The sequence below is a fragment of the Calliopsis andreniformis genome, unplaced genomic scaffold (genome assembly GCF_051401765.1).
Source record: "Calliopsis andreniformis isolate RMS-2024a unplaced genomic scaffold, iyCalAndr_principal scaffold0121, whole genome shotgun sequence".
Classification (NCBI taxonomy): domain Eukaryota; kingdom Metazoa; phylum Arthropoda; class Insecta; order Hymenoptera; family Andrenidae; genus Calliopsis; species Calliopsis andreniformis.
In genome coordinates this window covers 1,501,921-1,510,860 of record NW_027480530.1, presented here as the reverse complement: position 1 = coordinate 1,510,860, position 8,940 = coordinate 1,501,921, and positions in this window count along the sequence as shown.

Here is an 8,940-nt window from a genome sequence, read left to right as displayed (position 1 = left end):
TCAGTGGCTGGAGCAGTGCCAGGAGCATTGTCAGGATCAGCAGGAGTGTCAGTGTCAGCAGCATGGTCAGTAGCAGTGCCAGTGTCAGTATCAGGAGCAGTGTCAGGAGCAGTGTCAGAGTCAGGAGCAGTGCCAGGAGCAGTGTCAGGAGCAGTGTCAGTGTCAGGAGCTGTGTCAGGAGCAGTGTCAGGGTCAGTGTCAGAGACAGGAGCAGTGTCGGGGTCAGTGTCAGTGTCAGGAGCAGTGACAGGAGCAGTGTCTGGAGCTGTGTCAGTGTCAGTGTCAGTGTCAGGAGCAGTGTCAGGAGCAGTGTCAGGAACATGGTCAGGATCACCAGCAGTGTCTGTATCAGGAGCAGTGCCAGGAGCAGTGTCAGTGACACGAGCTGTGTCAGGAGCAGTGTCAGGAGCAGTGTCAGTCTCAGGAGCAGTGTCAGTAGCAGTGTGAGTGTCAGGAGCGGTATCAGGGGCAATGTCAGTGTCAGGAGCAGTGTCTGGACCAGTGTCAGTGTCTGTATCAGGAGCAGTGACAGTGACAGGAGCAGTGTCAGTGTGTGCAGCAGTGTCAGGAACAGTGGGAGGGGCAGTGTCAGTTTCAGGAGCTGTGTCAGGAGCAGTGTCAGGAGCATTGTCAGGTTCAGCAGCAGTGTCAGTGTCAGGAGCAGTGTCAAAAGCAGTGTCAGTGTCAGGAGCAGTGTCATGAGCCGTGTCTGGAGCAGTGTCAGTGTCAGGAGCAGTGTCAGTGTCAGGAGCAGTGTCAGTGTCAGTGTCAGGAGCAGTGACAGGAGCAGTGTCAGGTGCAGCGTCAGTGTCAGTGTCAGTGTCAGGAGCAGTGTCAGGAGCAGTGTCAGGAACATGGTCAGGATCACCAGCAGTGTCTGTATCAGGAGCAGTGCCAGGAGCAGTGTCAGTGACACGAGCTGTGTCAGGAGCAGTGTCAGGCGCATTGTCAGGATCAGCAGCAGTGTCAGTATCAGGAGCAGTGTCAGGAGCAGTGTCAGTGTCAGGAGCAGTGTCAGGAGCAGCGTCAGTGTCAGTAGCAGTGTCAGTGTCAGGAGCAGTGTCAGTGTCAGTGTCAGGAGCAGTGTCAGGAGCAGTGTCAGGAACATTGTCAGGATCACCAGCAGTGTCTGTATCAGGAGCAGTGCCACGAGCAGTGTCAGTGACACGAGCTGTGTCAGGAGCAGTGTCAGGAGCAGTGTCAGTGTCAGGAGCAGTGTCAGTAGCAGTGTGTGTGTCAGGAGCGGTATCAGGGGCAATGTCAGTGTCAGGAGCAGTGTCTGGAGCAGTGTCACTGTGTGTATCAGGAGCAGTGCCAGTGACAGGAGCAGTGTCAGTGTGAGCAGCAGTGTAAGGAACAGTAGGAGGTGCAGTTTCAGCTTCAGGAGCTGTGTCAGGAGCATTGTCAGGAGCATTGTCAGGATCAGCAGCAGTGTCAGTGTCAGGAGCAGTGTCAGGAGCAGTGTCAGTGTCAGGAGCAGTGTCATGAGCAGTGTCTGGAGCAGTTTCAGTGTCAGGAGCAGTGTCAGTGTCAGGAGCAGTGTCAGTGTCAGTGTCAGGAGCAGTGACAGAAGCAGTGTCAGGTGCAGCGTCAGTGTCAGGAGCATTCTCAGGTGCAGTGTCAGTGTCAGGAGCAGTGTGAGGAGCAGTGTCAGTGTCAGGAGCAGTGTGAGGAGCAGTGTCAGTGACAGGACCAGTGTCAGTGTCAGGAGCAGTGTCAGTGCCAGTATCACGAGCAGTGTCTGTGTCAGGAGCAGTGTCAGGTGCAGTGTCAGGAGCAGTGTCAGGAGCAGTGTCAGTGTCAGGAGCAGTGTCTTTGTGAGCACCTGTGTCACGAACAGTGGCAGGAGCAGTGTCAGTGACAGGAGCAGTGTCAGTGTCTGGAGCTGTGTCAGTGTCAGGAGCAGTGTCTTTGCGAGCACCAGTGTCAGGAACACTGGCAGGAGCAGTGTCAGTGTCAGGAGCAGTGTCAGGTCCAGTGCCAGTGTCATGAGCAGTGTCAGTGTCAGCTGCAATGTTAGGAACAGTGTCAGGGGTAGTGTCAGTGTCAGGAGCAGTGTTAGGAGCAGTGTCAGTTTCTGGAGCAGTTTCAGGAGCAGTGTCAGGAGCAGGGTCAGTGTCAGGAGCAATGTCAGGAGCAGTGACAGGAGCAGTGTCGGTGTCTGTAGCAGTACAAGGAGCGGTGTCAGTGTCAGGAGCAGTGTCAGTGTCAGGAGCAGTGCCAGTGTCAGTGTCAGGAGCAGTGACAGGAGCAGTGTCAGGTACAGCGTCAGAGTCAGGAGCGTTCTCAGGTGCAGTGTCAGGAGCAGAGCCAGGAGCAGTGTCAGTGTCAGTAGCAGTGTCAGTGTCATTATCAGGAGCAGTGTCAGTGTCAGGAGCAGTGTGAGGAGCAGTGTCAGTGTCAGGAGCAGTATCAGGAGCAGTGTCAGTGTGAGGAGCATATTCAGGGGCATTCTCAGGAACAGCAGCAGTGCCAGTGTCAGCAGCAGTGTCAGCAGCAGTGCCAGTGTCAGGAGCAGTGTCAGGAGCATTCTCAGGATTAGCAGCACCGTCAGTGTCAGGAGCAGTGACAGGAGCAGTGTCATTGACAGCAACTATTTCAGGAGTAGTGTCAGGTGCAGTGTCAGTGTCAGTGACTGGAGCAGTGTTAGGAGCATTGTCAGGATCAGCAGCAGTGTCAGTGTCCGGAGCATGGTCAGTAGCAGTGCCAGTGTCAGTATCAGGAGCAGTGTCTGGAGCAGTGTGAGTGTCAGGAGCAGTGTTAGGATCAGAGCCAGGGGCAGTGCCTGTGTCAGGAGCAGTGTCAGTGGCAGGAGCAGTGTCAGTGTCAGTATCAGGAGCAGTGCCTGTCTCAGGAGCAGTGTCAGGGGCAGCGCCAGGAGCAGTGTCAGTGTCAGAAGCAGTGTTAGTGTCAGTATCAGGAGCAGCCTCAGTGTCAGGAGCAGTTTGAGGAGCAGTGCCAGGGTCAGGAGCAGTTTCAGGAGCAGTTTCAGTGTCAGGAGCAGAGTCAGGGGCATTCTCAGCTTTAGCAGCAGTGCCAGTGTCAGGAGCAGTGACAGGAGCAGTGTCAGTGTCAGGAGCAGTGTCAGGAGCAGTGTCAGGTGCATTGTCAGTGTCAGGAGCATTGCCAAGAGCATTGGCAGGATCAGCAGCAGTGTCTGTGTCAGGAGCAGTGTCAGGAGCAGTGTCAGTGACAGGAGAAGTGCCAGGAGCAGTGTCAGGTGCAGTGTTAGTGTCAGGAGCAGTGTCAGGACCAATGTCAGATTCAGGAGCAGTGTCAGGACAAGTGTCAGTGTCAGGTGCAGCGTCAGGAGCAGTGTCAGGGGCTGTGTCAGTGCCAGGAGCAGTGTCAGGAGCAGGGTCAGGGGCAGTGTCAGTGGCAGTGTCAGTGTCAGGAGCAGTGACAGAAGCAGAGTCAGTGTCAGGAGCAGTGACAGTGACAGGAGCAGTGTCAGTGTGTGCAGCAGTGTCAGGAACAGTGGGAGGGGCAGTGTCAGTTTCAGGAGCTGTGTCAGGAGCAGTGTCAGGAGCATTGTCAGGTTCAGCAGCAGTGTCAGTGTCAGGAGCAGTGTCAAAAGCAGTGTCAGTGTCAGGAGCAGTGTCATGAGCCGTGTCTGGAGCAGTGTCAGTGTCAGGAGCAGTGCCAGTGTCAGGAGCAGTGTCAGTGTCAGTGTCAGGAGCAGTGACAGGAGCAGTGTCAGGTGCAGCGTCAGTGTCAGTGTCAGTGTCAGGAGCAGTGTCAGGAGCAGTGTCAGGAACATGGTCAGGATCACCAGCAGTGTCTGTATCAGGAGCAGTGCCAGGAGCAGTGTCAGTGACACGAGCTGTGTCAGGAGCAGTGTCAGGAGCATTGTCAGGATCAGCAGCAGTGTCAGTATCAGGAGCAGTGTCAGGAGCAGTGTCAGTGTCAGGAGCAGTGTCAGGAGCAGTGTCAGTGTCAGTAGCAGTGTCAGTGTCAGGAGCAGTGTCAGTGTCAGTGTCAGGAGCAGTGTCAGGAGCAGTGTCAGGAACATTGTCAGGATCACCAGCAGTGTCTGTATCAGGAGCAGTGCCACGAGCAGTGTCAGTGACACGAGCTGTGTCAGGAGCAGTGTCAGGAGCAGTGTCAGTGTCAGGAGCAGTGTCAGTAGCAGTGTGTGTGTCAGGAGCGGTATCAGGGGCAATGTCAGTGTCAGGAGCAGTGTCATGAGCAGTGTCTGGAGCAGTTTCAGTGTCAGGAGCAGTGTCAGTGTCAGGAGCAGTGTCAGTGTCAGTGTCAGGAGCAGTGACAGAAGCAGTGTCAGGTGCAGCGTCAGTGTCAGGAGCATTCTCAGGTGCAGTGTCAGTGTCAGGAGCAGTGTGAGGAGCAGTGTCAGTGTCAGGAGCAGTGTGAGGAGCAGTGTCAGTGACAGGACCAGTGTCAGTGTCAGGAGCAGTGTCAGTGCCAGTATCAGGAGCAGTGTCTGTGTCAGGAGCAGTGTCAGGTGCAGTGTCAGGAGCAGTGTCAGGAGCAGTGTCAGTGTCAGGAGCAGTGTCTTTGTGAGCACCTGTGTCAGGAACAGTGGCAGGAGCAGTGTCAGTGTCAGGAGCAGTGTCAGGTCCAGTGCCAGTGTCAGGAGCAGTGTCAGAGTCAGCTGCAATGTTAGGAACAGTGTCAGGGGTAGTGTCAGTGTCAGGAGCAGTGTTAGGAGCAGTGTCAGAGTCTGGAGCAGTCTCAGGAGCAGTGTCAGGAGCATGGACAGTAGCAGTGCCAGTGACAGTATCAGGAGCAGTGTGAGGAGCAGTGTCAGGAGCACTGTCAGTGTCAGGAGCAGTGTCTTTGTGACCACCAGTGTCAGGAACAGTGGCAGGAGCAGTGTCAGTGTCAGGAGCAGTGTCAGGTCCAGTGCCAGTGTCAGGAGCAGTGTCAGTGTCAGGAGCAGTGTGTGGAGCAGTGTCAGTGTCAGGAGCAGTGTCAGGAGCAGTGTCAGTGTGAGGAGCAGATTCAGGGGCATTCTCAGGAACAGCAGCAGTACCAGTGTCAGAAGCAGTGTCAGGAGCAGTGTCAGTGTCAGGAGCAGTGTCAGGAGCATTCTCAGGATCAGCAGCGCCGTCAGTGTCAGGAGCAGTGACAGGAGAAGTGTCAGTGACAGCAGCTATTTCAGGAGCAGTGTCAGGTGCAGTGTCTGTGTCAGTGGCTGGAGCAGTGCCAGGAGCATTGTCAGGATCAGCTGCAGTGTCAGTGTCAGCAGCATGGTCAGTAGCAGTGCCAGTGTCAGTATCAGGAGCAGTGTCAGGAGCAGTGTCAGAGTCAGGAGCAGTGCCAAGAGCAGTGGCAGGAGCAGTGTCAGTGTCAGGAGCTGTGTCAGGAGCAGTGTCAGGGTCAGTGGCAGAGACAGGAGCAGTGTCGGGGTCAGTGTCAGTGTCAGGAACACTGGCAGGAGCAGTGTCAGTGTCAGGAGCAGTGTCAGGTCCAGTGCCAGTGTCATGAGCAGTGTCAGTGTCAGCTGCAATGTTAGGAACAGTGTCAGGGGTAGTGTCAGTGTCAGGAGCAGTGTTAGGAGCAGTGTCAGTTTCTGGAGCAGTTTCAGGAGCAGTGTCAGGAGCAGGGTCAGTGTCAGGAGCAATGTCAGGAGCAGTGACAGGAGCAGTGTCAGTGTCTGTAGCAGTACAAGGAGCGGTGTCAGTGTCAGGAGCAGTGTCAGTGTCAGGAGCAGTGCCAGTGTCAGTGTCAGGAGCAGTGACAGGAGCAGTGTCAGGTGCAGCGTCAGAGTCAGGAGCGTCCTCAGGTGCAGTGTCAGGAGCAGAGCCAGGAGCAGTGTCAGTGTCAGTAGCAGTGTCAGTGTCATTATCAGGAGCAGTGCCAGGGTCAGGAGCAGTTTCAGGAGCAGTTTCAGTGTCAGGAGCAGAGTCAGGGGCATTCTCAGTTTTAGCAGCAGTGCCAGTGTCAGGAGCAGTGACAGGAGCAGTGTCAGTGTCAGGAGCAGTATCAGGAGCAGTGTCAGGTGCATTGTCAGTGTCAGGAGCATTGCCAAGTGCATTGGCAGGATCAGCAGCAGTGTCTGTGTCAGGAGCAGTGTCAGTGTCAGCTGCAATGTTAGGAACAGTGTCAGGGGTAGTGTCAGTGTCAGCAGCAGTGTTAGGAGCAGTGTCAGTGTCTGGAGCAGTTTCAGGAGCAGTGTCAGGAGCAGGGTCAGTGTCAGGAGCAATGTCAGGAGCAGTGACAGGAGCAGTGTCAGTGTCTGTAGCAGTACAAGGAGCAGTGTCAGTGTCAGGAGCAGTGTCAGTGTCAGGAGCAGTGCCAGTGTCAGTGTCAGGAGCAGTGACAGGAGCAGTGTCAGGTGCAGCGTCAGAGTCAGGAGCATTCTCAGGTGCAGTGTCAGGAGCAGAGCCAGGAGCATTGTCAGTGTCAGTAGCAGTGTCACTGTCATTATCAGGAGCAGTGCCTGTGTCAGGAGTAGTGTCAGGTGCAGCGTCAGGAGCAGTGTCGGGTGCAGCGTCAGTGTCAGGAGCTTTTTCAGGTGCAGTGTCAGAGTCAGGAGCAGTGACAGGAGAAGTGGCAGTGACAGCAGCTATTTCAGGAGTAGTGTCACGTGCAGTGTCAGTGTCAGTGACTGGAGCATTGCCAAGAGCATTGGCAGGATCAGCAGCAGTGTCTGTGTCAGGAGCAGTGTCAGGAGCAGTGTCAGTGACAGGAGAAGTGCCAGGAGCAGTGTCAGGTGCAGTGTTAGTGTCAGGAGCAGTGTCAGGACCAGTGTCAGATTCAGGAGCAGTGTCAGGACAAGTGTCAGTGTCAGGTGCAGCGTCAGGAGCAGTGTCAGGGGCAGTGTCAGTGCCAGGAGCAGTGTCAGGAGCAGGGTCAGGGGCAGTGTCAGTGGCAGTGTCAGTGTCAGGAGCAGTGACAGAAGCAGAGTCAGTGTCAGGAGCCGTGACAGTGACAGGAGCAGTGTCAGTGTGTGCAGCAGTGTCAGGAACAGTGGGAGGGGCAGTGTCAGTTTCAGGAGCTGTGTCAGGAGCAGTGTCAGGAGCATTGTCAGGTTCAGCAGCAGTGTCAGTGTCAGGAGCAGTGTCAAAAGCAGTGTCAGTGTCAGGAGCAGTGTCATGAGCCGTGTCTGGAGCAGTGTCAGTGTCAGGAGCAGTGTCAGTGTCAGTGTCAGGAGCAGTGACAGGAGCAGTGTCAGGTGCAGCGTCAGTGTCAGTGTCAGTGTCAGGAGCAGTGTCAGGAGCAGTGTCAGGAACATGGTCAGGATCACCAGCAGTGTCTGTATCAGGAGCAGTGCCAGGAGCAGTGTCAGTGACACGAGCTGTGTCAGGAGCAGTGTCAGGAGCATTGTCAGGATCAGCAGCAGTGTCAGTATCAGGAGCAGTGTCAGGAGCAGTGTCAGTGTCAGGAGCAGTGTCAGGAGCAGTGTCAGTGTCAGTAGCAGTGTCAGTGTCAGGAGCAGTGTCAGTGTCAGTGTCAGGAGCAGTGTCAGGAGCAGTGTCAGGAACATTGTCAGGATCACCAGCAGTGTCTGTACCAGGAGCAGTGCCACGAGCAGTGTCAGTGACACGAGCTGTGTCAGGAGCAGTGTCAGGAGCAGTGTCAGTGTCAGGAGCAGTGTCAGTAGCAGTGTGTGTGTCAGGAGCGGTATCAGGGGCAATGTCAGTGTCAGGAGCAGTGTCTGGAGCAGTGTCACTGTGTGTATCAGGAGCAGTGCCAGTGACAGGAGCAGTGTCAGTGTGAGCAGCAGTGTAAGGAACAGTAGGAGGTGCAGTTTCAGCTTCAGGAGCTGTGTCAGGAGCATTGTCAGGAGCATTGTCAGGATCAGCAGCAGGGTCAGTGTCAGGAGCAGTGTCAGGAGCAGTGTCAGTGTCAGGAGCAGTGTCATGAGCAGTGTCTGGAGCAGTTTCAGTGTCAGGAGCAGTGTCAGTGTCAGGAGCAGTGTCAGTGTCAGTGTCAGGAGCAGTGACAGAAGCAGTGTCAGGTGCAGCGTCAGTGTCAGGAGCATTCTCAGGTGCAGTGTCAGTGTCAGGAGCAGTGTGAGGAGCAGTGTCAGTGTCAGGAGCAGTGTGAGGAGCAGTGTCAGTGACAGGACCAGTGTCAGTGTCAGGAGCAGTGTCAGTGCCAGTATCAGGAGCAGTGTCTGTGTCAGGAGCAGTGTCAGGTGCAGTGTCAGGAGCAGTGTCAGGAGCAGTGTCAGTGTCAGGAGCAGTGTCTTTGTGAGCACCTGTGTCAGGAACAGTGGCAGGAGCAGTGTCAGTGTCAGGAGCAGTGTCAGGTCCAGTGCCAGTGTCAGGAGCAGTGTCAGAGTCAGCTGCAATGTTAGGAACAGTGTCAGGGGTAGTGTCAGTGTCAGGAGCAGTGTTAGGAGCAGTGTCAGTGTCTGGAGCAGTCTCAGGAGCAGTGTCAGGAGCATGGACAGTAGCAGTGCCAGTGTCAGTATCAGGAGCAGTGTGAGGAGCAGTGTCAGGAGCACTGTCAGTGTCAGGAGCAGTGTCTTTGTGACCACCAGTGTCAGGAACAGTGGCAGGAGCAGTGTCAGTGTCAGGAGCAGTGTCAGGTCCAGTGCCAGTGTCAGGAGCAGTGTCAGTGTCAGGAGCAGTGTGTGGAGCAGTGTCAGTGTCAGGAGCAGTGTCAGGAGCAGTGTCAGTGTGAGGAGCAGATTCAGGGGCATTCTCAGGAACAGCAGCAGTACCAGTGTCAGAAGCAGTGTCAGGAGCAGTGTCAGTGTCAGGAGCAGTGTCAGGAGCATTCTCAGGATCAGCAGCGCCGTCAGTGTCAGGAGCAGTGACAGGAGAAGTGTCAGTGACAGCAGCTATTTCAGGAGCAGTGTCAGGTGCAGTGTCTGTGTCAGTGGCTGGAGCAGTGCCAGGAGCATTGTCAGGATCAGCTGCAGTGTCAGTGTCAGCAGCATGGTCAGTAGCAGTGCCAGTGTCAGTATCAGGAGCAGTGTCAGGAGCAGTGTCAGAGTCAGGAGCAGTGCCAAGAGCAGTGGCAGGA